Source organism: Spermophilus citellus, assembly GCF_964194105.1.
Source record: "Spermophilus citellus genome assembly, chromosome: 12".
In the NCBI taxonomy this organism is placed as follows: Eukaryota; Metazoa; Chordata; class Mammalia; order Rodentia; family Sciuridae; genus Spermophilus; species Spermophilus citellus.
The window spans coordinates 85,057,898-85,076,438 of NC_138198.1; positions in this window are offsets into that span (position 1 = coordinate 85,057,898).

Here is an 18,541-nt window from a genome sequence, read left to right on the forward strand (position 1 = left end):
TAAGCAGGAATAAGAGGAAGAAGAAGAGATTGGGGCCAGAAACACCTGGACTTCAATATCTTTTCTGCTATTTACCTCTTATGTGATGTGATTCAAACACTCAAAATATCATTTTAACTGTAAAATGGGCTGATAATATCAACCTCATAGAATTCTTGTGAGAACTTAACAGTATAATATATATTATTTATTTATTTATCATAGTTTACAACACACAAATGAAGTCATCAGAAAATGACAGTTATTAGTAATAGTAGCAATAATAAACAATGCTGAAATTTGCATTTTCCCATCAAGATATAAATATGTTTCATAATATATGTAGGCTTTCATGAAGATACGGACACATGCTTATACATACTTATGGAACAATTTTCGAATTTCTAGGGCTTCTGACTCTCTTTATTCATCTACACAGTTTGACCTGTTTTCTGTCTCTGATCCTTCTAACATTTTAAATATCAGGCTCAGCTCTGCACTGAAAGTAGCTGAAGATCAAATCTTATTCCCACTTGGAAAATTGGTTCATTCTATCAGGAAATATTTTAAGTACTCAGATGAATCACCATGAAGACTAATTTTGAAAACCATGTTTGATCCGTGGTACAGTTTGGGTTGATGGTTCTGTTATTCCCAAAGGAAACTTAACAAAATATTTTCAGAGAGAAACACTTTGAATGAAGGAAAAAAGTAGGAAAGGAGGCCAATGTGGGGGAAACCACCAGTCTTTGTAAGGTTTCTCATTCATTAGACAAGTTTATGAACTGTGAATCATGTTGATGGAGCCACTTCATCAACAGTGACCAAACGGATATTCTAGAAAGATATCTTTAATAACACAAAGAAAATGGTTCAAGAAGATTTTTCAAATAAAAAAAAATAGTGAAGCAGTACAAATTTTATCTAAGTCAGACTTCTCTCTTCTGCACTAAAATTTGTCATGATCACAACCACCCTGATGTCATCTAGAATTTCTTCATTGTGAGAAATCTCTAAGTGAGAGTGAAATCGTTGTGTGAGTTCCCATTTTTTAGTTTGAAAGTTTCAGCAGGGATTCCATCAGCTCCTCAACCGGTGCTGTATCCACCTGATGACTTTCAGGGGATTGAATGGTATAACACAAAGAACTCCAGTGTTTGGAAAGTTTCAAGTGAGACTGCAAAATGCAACTTCCAATACGCTTCTGCACTCTTTGCAATAATCTCCATCTCCAGATCTTAATACAGAGGATCATAATGGTTTGACTACCATGGAGGTCGTCTGGAATGTGGAGAAAAACAGAACATTCGGTGAAGAGATTGAAGAGACAGAGCATTTGCTAGCTCTGAAATAAGGATTCCAGAGAGCACTCTAAAACAAGAAGGAGCAGTGGGAGATTAAATTTAGAGAGAAAGAAATTCTGACCGGCATAGATTTGAGAAGGCAGAAGAAAATAGCTGCCTGGGTAGGCCACAGCAAGCTACAAGATTGACACAAAATTATGTGTGTTCTTAGAAGGCTTTATCAGAACCTCTTGGTAGCTTTTTCTCTACTGAGGAGCATCCTCATATTTTCATTTCTTTCCCTAACTCAGATCCACATCACTTCAATCCATGTATTAGTCAGATTTCCATTCCTATAACAAATACCTGAGATAATCAACTTACAAAGAAAAAAAAAGGCTTATTGTGACTCATGGTTTTGGACCAGACAGTCCAAGATCAGGCAGGCCCATTGCTTTAAGGCCTCTGGTGGTGGTGTCAGGTGGCAATGGTGGAAGTGCTTAGTAAAGCAGAACTGTTTACTTCATGACTGGGAAGCAAAGAGAGAAAGAGAAAAAGGCTAGGGTCCCAAAATCTGCTTCAATGGCATGTCCCCAATAACCCTAAGATTTTTCACTAGATCTTAACTGGTAAAGTTTTCTCATACAATTAAGTTGGGGACCAATTCTTTACCATATGGACCTTTGGGGGACATTCCAGATGCAAAATATAGCAGCTACTTTCCTCCGGATATCTTCAAACACTTCATCTATTCTACTTTTATAACTATTGATCTGTCTAAAACAGAAAAAAATTTTTTTTCTTGTTTTTTCCTGTACATGTATCTAGGGTGCTAACCACTGCTGGGAAAAACCAGAACTAGGCAGATGACTGGCAGGGAGTGAGGCTCTACCAATTCACATGAAATAAACACAAAGAGGCTGGGCAGTCCAGATCTTTCAATTCATGTCCTCTCCGTGTCCCTTTATATTCTTAGCAAAGAATCATCTATTGTATGGGAAATATGGGTCTGTTGGATGGCAACACTTTCTCTTCTTGTTCCCAACGTTCAAACTGAGTCACACTCTTCTACCTTGATCTCTTCCTTCATGGTGCATGGAGAAGGAGCATTCTGGGTCCCTGGCTTCTGTTCTAGGACCTTTCTCTTATTTTCTCCATTTCTTTTTCTCCCTTCATGGTTTCTTCTGATCAGCAAATATTTCTTCTGCCTTAACCTGAAGTCCCCATCCCCAACTGCTCTTCCCAATTAAGCATCTTTTTTAAAATTTTTTATTTGTTCTAATTAGTTATACATGATAGCAGAATGCATTTTGATTCATTGTATACAAATGGAGCACAACTTTTCTTTTTTTTTATTGGTTGTTCAAAACATTACATAGTTCTTGATATATCATATTTCACACTTTGATTCAAGTGGGTTATGAACTCCCATTTTTACCCCGTATACAGATTACAGAATCACATCAGTTACACTTCCACTGATTTACATATTCACATACTCATGTCTGTTGTATTCTGCTGCCTTTCCTATCCTCTACTATCCCCCCTCCCCTCCCCTCCCCTCCCCTCTTCTCTCTCTACCCCCTCTACTGTAATTCATTTCTCCCCCTTGTATTATTTTTCCCTTTCCCCTCACTTCCTCTTGTATGTAATTTTGTATGGAAGGGTCTCCTTCCATTTCCAAGCAATTTCCCTTCTCTCTCCCTGTCCCTCCCACCTCTCATCCCTGTTTAATGTTATTCATCTTCTCCTGCTCTTCTTCCCTACTCTGTTCTTAGTTACTCTCCTTATATCAAAGAAGACATTTGGCATTTGTTTTTTAGGGATTGGCTAGCTTCACTTAGCATAATCTGCTCTAATGCCATCCATTTCCCTCCAAATTCTATAATTTTGTCATTTCTTAATGCAGAGTAATACTCCATTGTGTATAAATGCCACATTTTTTTTATCCATTCGTCTATTGAAGGGCATCTAGGTTGCTTCCACAGTCTTGCTATTGTGAATTGTACTGCTATGAACATCGATGTAGCAGTGTCCCTGTAGCATGCTGTTTTTAGGTCTTTAGGGAATAGACCCAGAAGGGGAATAGCTGGATCAAATGGTGGTTCCATTCCCAGCTTTCCAAGAAATCTCCATACTGCTTTCCAAATTGGTTGCACCAATTTGCAGTCCCACCAACAATGTACAAGTGTACCCTTTTCCCCACATCCTCGCCAGCACTTGTTGTTGTTTGACTTCATAATGGCTGCCAATCTTACTGGAGTGAGGTGATACCTTAGGGTGGTTTTGATTTGCATTTCTCTGACTGCTAGAGATGGTGAGCATTTTTTCATGTACTTGTTGATTGATTGTATGTCCTCCTCTGAGAAGTGTCTGTTTAGGTCCTTGGCCCATTTGTTGATTGGGTTATTTGTTATCTTATTGTCTAATTTTTTGAGTTCTTTATATACTCTGGATATTAGGGCTCTATCTGAAGTGTGAGGAGTAAAGATTTGTTCCCATGATGTAGGCTCCCTATTTACCTCTCTTATTGTTTCTTTTGCTGAGAAAAAAACTTTTTAGTTTGAGTCATTTTTCTGGTTGTACACAATGTAGCGTCACACCACATGTGCAGTCCTACATGTACCTAAGGTAATGATGTTCATCTCATAACACCATTGTTCCTGGCCCCATATCCCATCCCTTACCCTCTCTCCCCTTTGCCAAAAGTTCCTCCATTCTTCCCAGGCATCCCCCCCCCCCATTGTGGATTAACATCCATTTATCAGATAGAACATAAAGCCTTTGGTTTTTTGGAATTGGTTTACTTCGCTTAGCATAATATTCTGCAACTCCATCTATTTACCTGTAAATGTCATAATTTTATTCTCTTTTAATGCTGAGTAATATTCCGTTGTGTGTGTGTGTGTGTTTATGTGTGTGTGTGTGTGTGTGTATCTCACAGTTTCTTTATCCATTCATCTGTTGAAGGGCATCTAAGTTGGCTCCATAGTTTCGCTATTGTGAATTGAGCTTCAATGAATATTGATGTGGTAGTGTCACTATAGTATGCTGATTTTAGGTCCTTTGGGTATAGATTAAGGAGTGGGATAGCTGTGTCAAATGTTGGTTCTATTCCAAGTTTTCTAAGGAATCTCCATACTGCTTTCGATAGTGGTTGCACCAATTTCCAGTCCCACCAACAATGTATAAGTGTACCTTTTTCTCCACATCCTCACCAATACTTATTATTCTTGTATTCTTGATATTTGCCATTCTGACAAGAGGAGATGAAATCTTAGCGTAGTTTTGATTTGCATTTCTCTAATTGCTAGAGAAGTTGAACATTTTTTTCGTATATTTGCTGATTGATTGTGTATCTTCTTCTGAGAAGTGGCTGTTCAGTTTCTTAGCCCATTTATTGATTGGGTTATTTATTTTTGTGTGTGTGTGTTGAGTTGTTTTTTTTTTTGAGTTCTTTATATATCCTGGAGATTAGTGCTCTGACATGAATCCATCCCATTTATTAATTCTTTATTTTATTTCTTGTGCTTTAGGAGTCTGGTTAAGGAAGTTGGGACCTAATCTGACATGATGAAGATTTGAGCCTACTTTTTCTCCTATTAGGTGCAGGGTCTCTGGTCTAATTCCTAGGTCCTTGCTCCACTGTGAGTTGAGCTTTGTGCATGGTGAGAGATCACGCATCTTAAAAGAAAGATCTTGGGGCTGGGATTGTGGCTCAGTGGTAGGGCACTCACCTAGTACATGTGAGGCCCTGGGTTCGATCCTCAGCACCACATAAAAATAAATAAATAAAATAAAGATATTGTGCCCAACTACAACTAAAAAATAAATATTTTTTTTTAAAAAAGAACAGATCTTGTTCATCATTTCTACCTCTTTATCTTCCAATGAGTACCCTCCATTCCTTTCTAGCCACTGAATCCAATGCCATTTTTCAGGCCTTATCTGACTTGGCCAACTCATTCTCCCCAGCCATGAAATTCCTCATCTTTCTCACTCTCTTGAGTATATCCACTCCCATTTTCATCCTGATGCTGTTAATTTTGTGTTAATAGGTATTTGCATTGATGTGTGCATTGTTGTTCATGAACTGTGGTGTTATTGATATTTCCCTAAATTGTGAGTTATTCTAGATTTTGAAGATATTTGATTTGTCACAGGCATTGCAAATTTGCTGATTTTTTCACCTTCCTTTCAATTTTTAAGATATTAATTTTATATAGCAAAATATGTTCATCCTTTACTTTGGAGTTTCTGTTTTCAGTGTCATGCTTAGAAAGGCCTCATCTGTACTAATATTAAATACTGATCTATTTTGTTTCAAATAATTTTAATGGTTTAACTTTTTTGGTTTAGGGTTTAATTTACCTGAAGTTTATGTTGGTGAAAGTTTATTACAGGGTTGTAAGTGGTAAGCCACTCGCTCCAGAACCACATACTGAATAATTCTTTTCCAAATATATTGGAAAAGTCACCATTTTTATTCTAAATATCAATTTCTTAACAATATTTGAGTCTATTTCTAGACTATCTTTTTTTACCTGTCCTATTTCTGAATGTATATCTTAATCCATTTAATAATATTCATGTATAATACATTTCAGTAACCAATAGGGCAAGGAAACTTCTAAGCACTTTTACCTGACTGTTTTTAAATTTTTCAAATGAACTACAGTATCATTTTATCAAATATAAGGAGTAATTTACTATTCACATTTCAACCACAGGTTTGTTAAAGTTGTAAGTCGGTTCAGGAAAATATGATCCAACTGTATGTTTTCTGGATATCACATCTCTTTTTTCAGTTCTCAGCAAAGGAGTAAACTGTTCTATCTGCTGGTCTTCTTATTTTTTTGTCATTTCATTCCTAGATAATTTATCTTTTCTGTTTTGGTCAGTATTGTGAACTGAAGTTTTCTTTTCTATTATACTTTTATATACAGGCTTAATATGTTTATCTTGATTCTAAATACCTTATAAAATCTACTTAGTAATTTCAAATAATTCTGCAGTTTATCCCAGATGATTTTAGAAAAGAAGGTGTTAGCATATAACCTGTAAAAAAGTGATTGTGGGCTGGAGTTGTAGCTCAGTGGGAGAACACTTGCCTAGCACATGTGAAGCACTGAGTCCGATTATTAGCACCACATATAAATAAAAATAAATAAATAAAGGTCCATTGGCAGCTGAAAAAAATTTTAAAGTGATTATATCCTTTACAATAAATATGCACTCTTTATTTTGCTTTATAGGACACTTTATATGACACTTTACTGCAGTGTCAAGAAATATCAGAAAAATACCAAAAGGAACAAATATTTTTCCATATGTAATTTGAAAGTGTATGATTTTATGTTAGGCCTGATATTGGATGTCTAATAGACAGATTTTATATGTATGTCCTTATCATCTGAATTTAGACTATCTCTGGATGGGTACCAGTAACCAGTAATAGAGGTTGCCTTCAGAAAAATATTTGATCAGTGAGATAGAAAGTTAGGAGTATATTCAGTGAATATACTTTTATGCCTTTTGAATTTTGTACCATTTTATCTGTAACCCATTCACAACAGAATTAATGGAATTAACAAATCCAAGCAACATCCATTTTCTTCTTTAAAAAGTATTTATTTAGTCCTAGTTTCAAAGACATTTTTCGACTGTCCTAAATTGTTTATTAGGTATGAACTTTAAAAATATCATACTGTTTTTTTGTTCTAATTAGTTATACATGACAGTAGAATGCATTTTGACACCTCATACATAAATAACTTCTCATTTGTCTAGTTGTACATGCTGTAGAGTTACACAGGTCATGTAATCACATATGCACATAGGGTCATAATGTCCAATTCATTCTACTATCATTCCCCATGTCCCCTCATCTCTCTTCACCCCCCTCTGAATAGTCAGAAATACCTCTATCTATCCCCCTTATGTGAATTAGCATCCACATATAGGAGAAAACAGTTGGCCTTTGGTTCTTTAGGATTGGCTTATTTCACTTAGCATAATATTCTCCAGTTCCATTCATTTACCAACAAATGCCAATTTCATTTTTTTGCTGATTTTTAAATTATTTTAAAATTTGTTTTAATTAGTTATACAGGACAGTAGAATGTGTTTATGCACTTTGATATATCATACTTAGATGGGATATAATTTCTCACTTTTCTGGGTGTACATGTTGCAGAATCATATTGGTCATGCAGTCACATATATACATAAAGTAATAATGTCCATTTCATTCCATTATCTTTCCTATCCCCACATCCCCTCCCCTCCTTTCCATTACTTCTCTCTACCTAATGTAAGATAATGCTATTCTTCTCTATTGCCCCCTGTCTTATTGTGAATTAGCATCTGCATATTAGATAAAACATTCGGCCTCAAAAGCATTTTTAAAAACCTATAGTGGGTGGTGAATTAAATACGTGCCTCTTTCTGTATTTATTAATACAATCATGTAATTAAAAATTATTCTTTTGATATTTACAATGTATCTAATTTAAAACCATCATTGGTGGTTATATTTTAGTGTTTGTTTTCCTTCTGATGAGGTAGAATCAGCATTTTATTTAGCATTTTTGTATCTGTGGTCATAAAATGAGATTTTTTTTAGCAGGTGGAGGGATAATTGTGATGAGGTTATTTAGCTGGGCTTTTGATGACAGAATTGTAAAGTAAATTGAGATGTCCTCCATATTTTTCTATACTCAAAAGTTTATTTAGCATGGGATTTGTCCAGTGCTTGAAAAATTGAAGGAACTCATCCGTAAAACCACCTGGATCTAAAGCTTCTTTGGGAAGAAATATTTTGATAAAATCTTCAATTTTTTCATGACTATAATTCTATTAAGGTTTTCAACTAAGCAAATAAGCCTTAATATTTTTCATGAATTATTGACTTGGAAGATAACCTTCCAAGTGCAACATATGTGTTATTTTATATGAAGTCTAGACCACACTGGTCACAAATGGTAAAAATCATTGAGAAGTAAATTTATGAACATAAAAAATTTACTCCCTGCTTTAAAAAAATATAACTTCTCTTTCATAAATTATCAAATCTTAACAGAAAGGTAATATATATATATATATATATATATATATATATATATATATATAGAGAGAGAGAGAGAGAGAGAGAGAGAGAGAGAGAGAGACTTTATCTGGTAAAGCCATCTGAATTTTCCAATTAGCTCACATGACTGCATGTGTTCATTGATAACATAAGCCAATTCTTGAAAATATTTGATTTTTCTGCTCAGAGTTCATAATGGTAGGAACTGAAATGACAAGTTTATCTTACTCCAGAGAACAAATCTCTGTAAGTCGACTGTCGACCATATCTTTGCCACTCATGAATCATCAAGTCTTGGCTTTACTTGTGGGATAAATATATCTGTTATGTATACCTTCTTGTCCTTTTTTGTATAACTATATATTTCTTTCTTTACATCCACTTTTATTTATATGCAACCTACCTCTGATATTCACAGTGGAGACTTAACTTGGAACCAATCAATTAAATCCACCCCAGTATTCTTTTTTGCTGTATAATGCTGCCGAATCCAAGCAGCAAATTTGCCAGGGTCTTTACCATAGTTTCTTCAAAGTAGAGGCCCAAGCTGGAAAAGGGACTGAGGTGAACATTTGATCAAGATGACAAGCATCGGTGGATTCTTGCTGTTAGCTGGAACACAAGCCCGATGACATGTATTTGGTATCATTCCGATGTAGATTCTGACAGAGGCCAATTTATGGTCCAATTTATGTCTTGACTCTCATACGAAGGCCAAGCAAGCTATAAAATGTAATAAGAATTTCTTCAATCAATGTCCAGAGGAAAAACAAATCACTCAGTTACTGACACAATATTGCATCAACACTCCGGTAAAGTTCTCACAAGTGTGTGACATGCCCCCAAGCTACCACGAGCACAAGAGCGAGAAACCTGGCAGAGTAATGCCACATTCTAATGGCTGTTAATAGGTCATCTGCTGTCCCTGTCTTTGATTCTAATAGTATTCTCATTTTGGGGGTGGGGAAGGGAAAGGAGAATTAAATAGATCAATGAATTCCTATTGCTTATCCTTCCAATATTTCAGCTTTCAGTTTATTTCTGACCTCCTTGCCATGGACACCACTATTCCCTTTCTCCCCACCTCCTTCCCTTCCTGAAAGTCCCCCTTTTACACAGAGAGTTATTTATCTGTCTCTTGGCACATCATTCCAACTCAGGTTCCTAGTGAGGTAACACAGATTAGTCCCTGAACACAGTTTCTATTCTGCCAGTTGTGGACTTGTATATTTTCCTTTTGTCTCTTTTAGATGTTTTTCAGCCAGATCTGTGCCATTAAGCATGGTTACAAGTCAGTGTCTGAAAGGGTTTTGGAGAAAAAAGATGGGGAATTCAGCTCTCCGTGAGATCCACTTTAATTGCTTCTGATTGTTTTTCTTCTAAGTCCTCTTCTTAGATTGTCATATAACTAACACACACACATAGAGGAGTAAAAATCTGTAGAAGCACCATTGTGCGCTGTTACAATTGTGGCTTCATCTATTTCAACACTTAGGGCCAGAAACCAGAATAATTTTTTTTATTGGTATGAAACAAAATGGTTAACCCAAGGCACTTTGCCTTGAAAGTGTTTGACTTCAGAACATTGGGAAAATTACTAGGCAGGCTAGGAAAAGAGTGTGCATTCTCTGAGAGAGATATTGTTCCCCTTTTATGAAATAGAAAAGAAAGAAGTTGTTTTAATCAGTTTTTTTTTTCTGCTGTGACTAAAGGACTTGGCCAGAACAATTTTAGGGGAGGAAAAGTTTATTTGAGGGCTCACAGTTTCAGAGGTCTTAGTCCATAGATGGCTAGTTGCATTCCTTGAAATGGAACTTGAGGTGAAGCTGAATGCCATGGTAGGAGAGGGTGGCAGAGGCAAACAGCTCACATGTTGATCCGGAAGCAGAGACAGAGAGAGTCCACTCTCCAGATACAAAATATATACCCACAGTCAAGCTCCCAAATAACCACTTCCTCCAGCCACCCCCCACCTGCCTCCAGTCACCACTCAGTTAATCCCATCAGAGATTAATTCAGAGATTGGGTTAAGACTCTTAACAATCCAAACATTTCTCCTCTGAACCTTCTTGCATTGTCTTACATGTGACATCTCACATCCAACCCATAATAGGAGTATATAAATGCTAGCAAATGTTCTAGTGACCACGTGGAGAACTGGAGGCAACACCAGGTCCAGTCTGGCCCTGGCCCTTCTTGGCTGTGGTGTACCAGGTTGGGAAGTTTCTCCTAACTTAGTGCTTCTGTAAAAGTAAATGTTATAACACATGAGAAAGAGTCATGAAGTAATCATCACTGATACTTGGTAATATATTTAACATATTCACAGAAAAGACAAAAGCTCCATCTTAGTCAACGCAAACTCAAGAAATGATGGTGCCACACATTGGTTTTGCCTCAGAAACCTTCCCAGACAATGCTAGCTCAAAATTAACCAGTTTCTGTTGTGCTCTAAAAGCAAGCCAACTGTGATCCTCTATTGTGAGGAAAGATCCAGGTGCTGAAGTCAATACAGTTCGGTGGACTTTATTGGAAATATTCCCTGCATAGGACACAATGCACTGTCAGGTCAGGAGAATGGTTTCCACAATGGGGTTACATCTGTACAATGAAAGGCTAGTCACCATTAGATGCCACTCTTTCAAAATATTTTCACAGCAAAAGAAACTAGGTAAGTTTAAAGAGAAAAACTAGGTAACTAGTATAAAGAGGAAAACCAGGATATTTAAAATGAAACTTTGTAACATAATTTTACATATATATTGTATATATAAATATCTATTTATACATTTTATTTATATATTTATAAGGAGGATGAAGGGGAATACAGCATGTTAATAGTGATGGCATTACAGATATTTCAATTTTGGTTTTTGGTACACCTCAGTCCTAAACACATGGTACTTTCATAATCAGAAAAAAATTATTCAGCAGAAAAAAATCATGAAATGAATTCAGAATGCAATTCCATATACATCTGCTGAGTCTATACTACTTGAAGCACCATACTTATATCAGTGGATGAGATACACATGGGTTCCACCTCATAATCTGGAAAGAAAAAAACAGATAATAAAAAAATGAATATTTATTTAGAATGGGCAAAGACACCAGTATTAGTAGGAGCTTTGGAGATTCAGATTCCTTTCTCCTATGCCCTCTCTAAGCATTTTACAGGTATTCTTTTTTCTTTTTTTTTAATTTGCTCTAATTAGTTATACATGACAGTAGAATGCATTTTGACACATCATACATAAGTAGAGTATAACTTCTCATTTTTTCTGATTGTACATGATGTAGAATCACACCAGGTACTCATATATGTACACAGGGTACAGGTTATGTATTCTTAAAAGAGGTTCTTGGTTACCACCTGGCTTCTCCTCTCCACCTAGAACCTCTGCAGCCACCAGTGAATCTCAGGACTCACGAGACTGGTTCCAGAGAGCAGCTCTTGAAGTGTATACTTCTGTCTTTTACATCATCATTTCTCGGCCTTGTGCATCTTCCCACATTCTTAAATATTTGTAGGTATACTACATAATTTATTTAAAAGGTCCTTCTTTTTTTCTTTGGTTATTTTCTAATATGTTATTAAAAAATATCTTGAAAGTGTGACTTTTAGTGGGCAAATGACCTCCTATTGTGTAGAAGTGCCATATTTTTATAACCATGTTCAATTTCCCACCTGTTCTTATCTATGATACCATAGAATAATTGGGTGTGACAAAGCATTCTCTCATTAGAATGAGGCATCTAAATAAACAATCTGAAAATGAAAATTAAGAAAATGATTTCATATGTAATTGCATCAAAAAAGACAAACTCCTGAAGAATAAATTTGTCAAAAGATGGACAAGATTTAGTCTAAAAACTATAAAACATCACCAAAAAAATTAAAGATATGCATAAATGTAAAGACATTCTATCTTCTTAGATTGGAAGATAACATAGTTAAGATGGCAATACCCCTTAGGTTTATCTGCATATTCAATGTGATGCATTCAAGATTTTTGTTGCCTTAAAAACAAAAAAGTTGATAAGCTGATCCTAAAATTCAAATGGAATTTCAAGGAACCCTAAGCAACCAAAACAACCTTGAAAAAGAACAAAGCTAGTAAACTATTATTTCACCATTTCACAAATTACTACAAACAAACAACAAAAACAGTAGAATACAGACAAATATTATCAAATATTATACAGTACAAATATTATAAAGTCTCAAATACAGACAAATATTATCAAGAAATAGAATTGACAGTTCAGCAGTTACCTCTTTCCTCTACGGTTAATAGAGGAGCCAGTTCAGTAGGGGTTAGTCTTTTTAATAAATTGTGCTGTGAAAGCAGACATTCACATACTAATGAAGAACGGACCCTACCTCTTCCCACATACAAAAAGCAAAATGGATTAAAGAGCTAGATATAAAAGCTAACACTATAAAATTCCTAAAAGAAAGATGTGGGCATAATTCTTTGAGGTTTTGGATTAGGTTCTGGTTTCTTAGATATTATGCCACAAATGAATAAATAGGTAAATTGCATTTTATCAGAATTTGAATTGTTTGTGTTTTGGAAGATACCATGAAGAAAGTGAAGATAATCCACAGAATGGGAAAAATACTTGTAAATCCAATAAGGAATAACTTATGCAAATATGCCACTCAGGCACATGCACACCCACATACCCTTATATCCAATCAGGAACCACTATCCAGAACACATAATGAATTCTTGGAATTCAACAAAAAAAAATCCAATAAGATATGATATTTGAATAGACATTTCTCCAAATAAGATATATAAATGGCCAATTAAGCAATGAAAAGCTGCCCATCATTTTTAGCCACCAAGGAAATACAAATAAAAACCACAATGTAAGGACAAATTCGTGGCTGCAAAGATGGCTAAAATAAGAAAGACAATGCCAAGTGTTGGCTGGGATGTTGAGAAACTGGAGCTCTCCTACATTGCTGGTGGGGATGTAAAGTGTTAGCAAAACAGTTTGGCAGTACATTTATGCTAAACATAAAGTTACCATACAATGCAGCAATCCCACTCCCAAGTCTATGCCCAAGAGGAATGAAAACATATGTTAACACAAAACCTTGCCCATGAATACTACTAGAAGCATGATACATAACAGCCTAAAGAGGAAACAACTCAAATGTCTACCACTTAATTAATGGATAAACAAAATGCAGTATATAATCCATATGAAGGAACAGGATTCAGTCCTAAAATGAAATAGAATACTGATACATACTGCAACATGCTTGAACTCAGACAATACTATACTAGTAAAAGAAGCCAGACACAAAAGACCACATGCTGCATGATTCATCCAAATGAACGTCCAGAACAGGGAATCTATAATATAGAAAGGAGACTAGTGGTGGTTTAGGACTTAGGGGAGGGGTGGATCACAGGGAAGGGGAAAGAGGGTGTGATAGCTAAATGATTGTTGTTTGAGGCAATGAAAATATTCTAAAATTGACTGTGGTGATGTTTGCACATATCTGTGAATACATTAAAAACCACAGAATTATACATTTTGATAAATTAATTATAAGGTATAAGAATTTCATTTCAATAAATCTATTTAAAAACAGATTTTTAAAATAAATAAACAATGAAGTTCTGATACATGCTACAACTTGGAAACATTTTGCTTAGTGAAAGAAGACACTTTAAAAAGGCTACAAATTGTATGATTTTATTGTTATTAAATTTCCAGAATTGGCAAATCTATAGGCATAAAATAGACTAGTGGTTGCTAGAGGATTAGAGGGGAGCAGAGTACTAGTGACGGCTTCTTCCTGGGTTTTGAAAATGTTCTGGAATTAGACAGCTGTGAAAGATGTGGATCTTTGTGAAAATACTAAAACATACAGAACTGTACACTTCAAAAGGGTAAATTTTATGTTATATAAATTGTATCTCAGTTTTTAAAAGAAAAAAGACATCTATAATTAATAACCCAAGAAAGACCATTGATTTCCAGCGTCGGCAGTAAAACACTTGCTCAGTTCTATCAAACATTACTTTTCAGGAAGGTGAGAGTGGATTATATTGTTTTACTCCTGTTTAACTACTAAGATAAAGGATGCATTCTTATCTTTACACATATAGATTTTATTCCATGATGAAACGTCTCCAGAAATCAAAATTGACTTTAAAAATTATTTTGTGAGATCTGCTTCAGAATCATGGACTTTGGGAATTTGCTACATTGAAGACTGCGGCCAGGGCACACTGGGAACCCACAGAATGTGTGAAGTCATAGAGCCTGGGAGATATACATAGGGTGGGTGTAGTCCCTTCCATAGCTGCTTGTCCAGTCAGTTCCCTCCCCCATCCACTATTTGACCAATTGTTTCCCTCACCCATTCACTGCTTGGCCAATCAGTTCCCTTGCCCATCCACTGCTTGGCTAATCAGTTCCCTTGCCCATCCACTGCTTGACCAATCAGTTCCTTTGCCCATCCACTGCTTGACCAATCAGTTCCCTCGCCCATCCACTGCTTGGCCAATCCATTCCCTTGCCCATCCACTGCTTGACCAGTCAGTTCCCTTGCTCATCCTGGTGTTTCTGAAACAGCAAAAGAGACTCAGTCTGGCCTGGGTCTCCCCAGTTGCTTTTGACTCAGTCATTCAGTCTCTGAAGAAAGCTTGACCAGACAGCCATGATGTTTCCATCACCTGAGGATGGAGGACCATGATTTAACCACACACATACACAGACTAACAAATAAAAATCCCCACAGCACTTATGACAGAGGCACAGAACAATCCTGAATGAACGAGCAGGGCCACCTCCAGAGTGAGATTAATCAGGACAATGGCCACTAGACAGTGCTGGGGACCCAGTGCTCTCTGCTGCAGTTCCCGTCTGGGGGGTTCTGGGGACCATGCAGTAGGCTATCAGGAAGACTATGATGAGGCTGTGGAGAGAAAAGAAAAATGACCTTCTCTGCTGAAACCATCCCGAGCTCTGTCCATGGACAGGTTCACACATTCAGCTGGCAGCCCTCCCCAGGCTTTGCAGGAGCAGGTGGGCTCATGCCACTTTACACTGTGCCTCTTACAGCTGCTTCTCTCCGGGGGGCCTTGGACTAAAAAGAGGGCTGTGGAGGGAGGGTTTGCCACAATCTCTACTCCTCATGGAATGCAGCGAGATGCTTTGTGTACTAAGGATGGTCAGGACAGGCTGGTCAAGAGCAGCCCTTGGAATCCCAGCTATGTCCCTGCTGGCTGTGTGACACGGTGTCAACATTTAATCCCTGTGAACTGCAATTTCCTCATCTGTAAAGTGGTTATTGAGATTTCTACATACAGGAGTTGTGAGCATTAAGTGAAATAACATGTTTTATTACATGGGAGGTATTAATTTAGTATGATAAAGTAAAATCTGCATTCATAACTCCTCTATATTAATCCTCAGAATGTCCCCCCAGTTGGGTAACTTGGCTAGGATTCAGCTATAACAGAATCTGTCCAACTACGTTCTTACTATCAACATGATTAAATGAATATTGATTATGGTCTGTATTAATAATCTTGGAACCAGACAGAACTGTTTTCTCTTCTCTGACTCAAACACGTATCATTGTGTGGCTCTAAGTGGTTCATTCGTTCCAGATCTCAGTTTTCTTAAATGTAGAAGGGGGACTAATAAGATAACATGTTTGAAGTTCTCAGAAGATTACTTGGAACTCAACTTATATATAAATGATAGTAATAGTTCTTCTGCTTGTATTTACTAATTTTTCTTTATTCATGTTTCTTGGATAATTTGAATCCTTTAAATTACTTTGACCAGATTGAAAAACCAATGATCTGATGGATAAGTGATTCATCCATGATAAATTGAACAGAGACTGAAAGTGGCTGAGCTATACAAATTGATGTCATTATGGTCTGGCAAATGTGGTAAATAGACAAACTGTTCTAGAGTTTAAAATTTATATGCTACAGAAAATTGTCCCACCATATTCTCATATTCATATTCATTCTCTCTCTCTCTCTCTCTCTCTCTCTCTCTCTCTCTCTCACTCATCTTCTGGTTTTAACTGAGCACTTCCTTCAGAAGTACTCAGTCTTGCCTTTCATTTTCTTCCATATAAATTCAGAAATAAATTTCTCCAATTTACTGAAAAGTATCTCCCAAAGGGACCAAGGGAGGCAGGAAATTAAACTGTGGTGCTGAAATCATTTCTCCACTCCAGCTTTACCCCACAAATGTAAATTTAGGGAATTCCACTTGTCAAAGTCCTCTTTGAAGCTTTGAATAATTGGATCCCAATTATTCTTAACCACATTATTCAGGCCTATGTTCAACTTAATATCTAAATAGATTACATTTTTTTGCCATCTACGAAAATTCCCCAAAGTGAATATTGCTACATTATGCTCTCCAGTTAAGAGTGAAATTTCTGACTAAAAATGATTTTACCCATATCCCGAGATGGCTGCAAAATCCTCCATGATAACTAAAGCTGCGAGAATTGGCATCACATTTGAATTGGTATTAACTTGTAGCAAAAATATGCTCAGAAAGAAGGAATCATTGTACTTTCTACCAATCACTTTAATACCTGAGACATCTTCCTCCTTACTAATAGCTCTTCCTAATGGTTATAAAGTCAAAACAGCAAGGAGATGAAGGGAAAGAGCAATCTCTGGAAAGGATTCAACCAGTGAACAGGTTGAATATATATTATATTTTTGTCTTATATAATTTTCTTTTGGTTTTCTGTTTCCCACAGAACAAAATGATGGCACTCTATTTCTGTGAACAATTCTTCCTTTTAACTTGGCAAGGAGAGGAGAGCATGAAAGTTTTACTTCAATTGATAAGACAATAACAGGCTTTAATAGAGTATGGAGAAGTCCAGAAAGCACTCATATTATCTTTAGAAAATATGTGTGTATCATGGAAAGTGTTTTTTCAGCATGTAGGTGCTGGGAGAGCTGCCTCCTGTCTTCCAGGTGTTTCGAATCTAAATCTAGTACTGTTGTCTTAGATGAAGGAAAGGGAGTTAAAATTACCAAGTATCTATTATGAGCCATGTACAGAGCTTGCCGTGTATGTTTTTTTTTTTTTTTTATCTAATCACATTTATCTTCACCGAGGGTTAAAAAGGAGAAGTGATGTGCTCAAGTTTCCACTAGTAGTAAGTAGAAGAGTTGTTATCTGTGCTCCTGTGACACAGGCCTGTTTGTTCCATTATGTTCATGGTTCTCAACTGCAAGTGATTTTGTCCCCATGGGAACATTTGACAATATCTGGAGACATGTTTGATGGTCATTTTGCCGAAGAGCAACTGGCATCTAGTAGGTGGGGCCAGCAATATGGCCAGTCGCCCCACAATTCACAACACCTGCTCATATCAAAGGATCCACTTGTCCAAAATTGCAGTAGTGCTGAGTTTGAGAACCCCTGCCTCATACCATGTCACAAACAAGGACATGGACAAGAGGTAGTAAAAGGTCATATTGGACATGTGCTAATTTTGTCTCAAGTAATCACAAAATATGAAGCAGGTGGCTTTATATTTTGTGATTATTTGAGACAAAATTAGCACATGGATTTGTTGATCATAATTTAGTATCACAACCAGTGGTGAAAGGAAGTGACGCAGTCGTATGTCGGGTGGTAGAAACAAATCACTTAGTGCAGACACCATGTTCAGGAATAGGACCTCAATATCCTGAGAAATAATAGCAAGAATCAAGACATGGAAGTGCACTAAACTAAAAAGCTTTGGCATGGAAAAGGAAACAGTTGACAGAGTAAAGAGAGAACCCACAGAATGGGAAAAAAATTGAGGGGAGGGGACTAGGGGTTGATCCCAGGGGTACTTTATCACTGAGCTACATCCCCAGTCCTATGTTTTGTTTTGTTTTGTTTTGTTTTGTTTTGTTTTGTTTTGTTTTGTTTTGTTTTGTTTTGTTTTAAGACAGGGTTTGCTAAGTTGCTGAGGCTGGCCTCAAACATGTGATCCTTTTATTTCAGCCTCCTTAGTCACTGAGATTATAGGTGTGCACCACCACATCTGGTTAAACGGGAGAAAATATTTGCTAGCTCCTATTCTGGCGAGAATTAATATCCAGAATATATTAAGAACTCAAAAAACCTTAGCACCAAAAATACACCCCTATCAATAAATGAGCAAATGATCTGGACA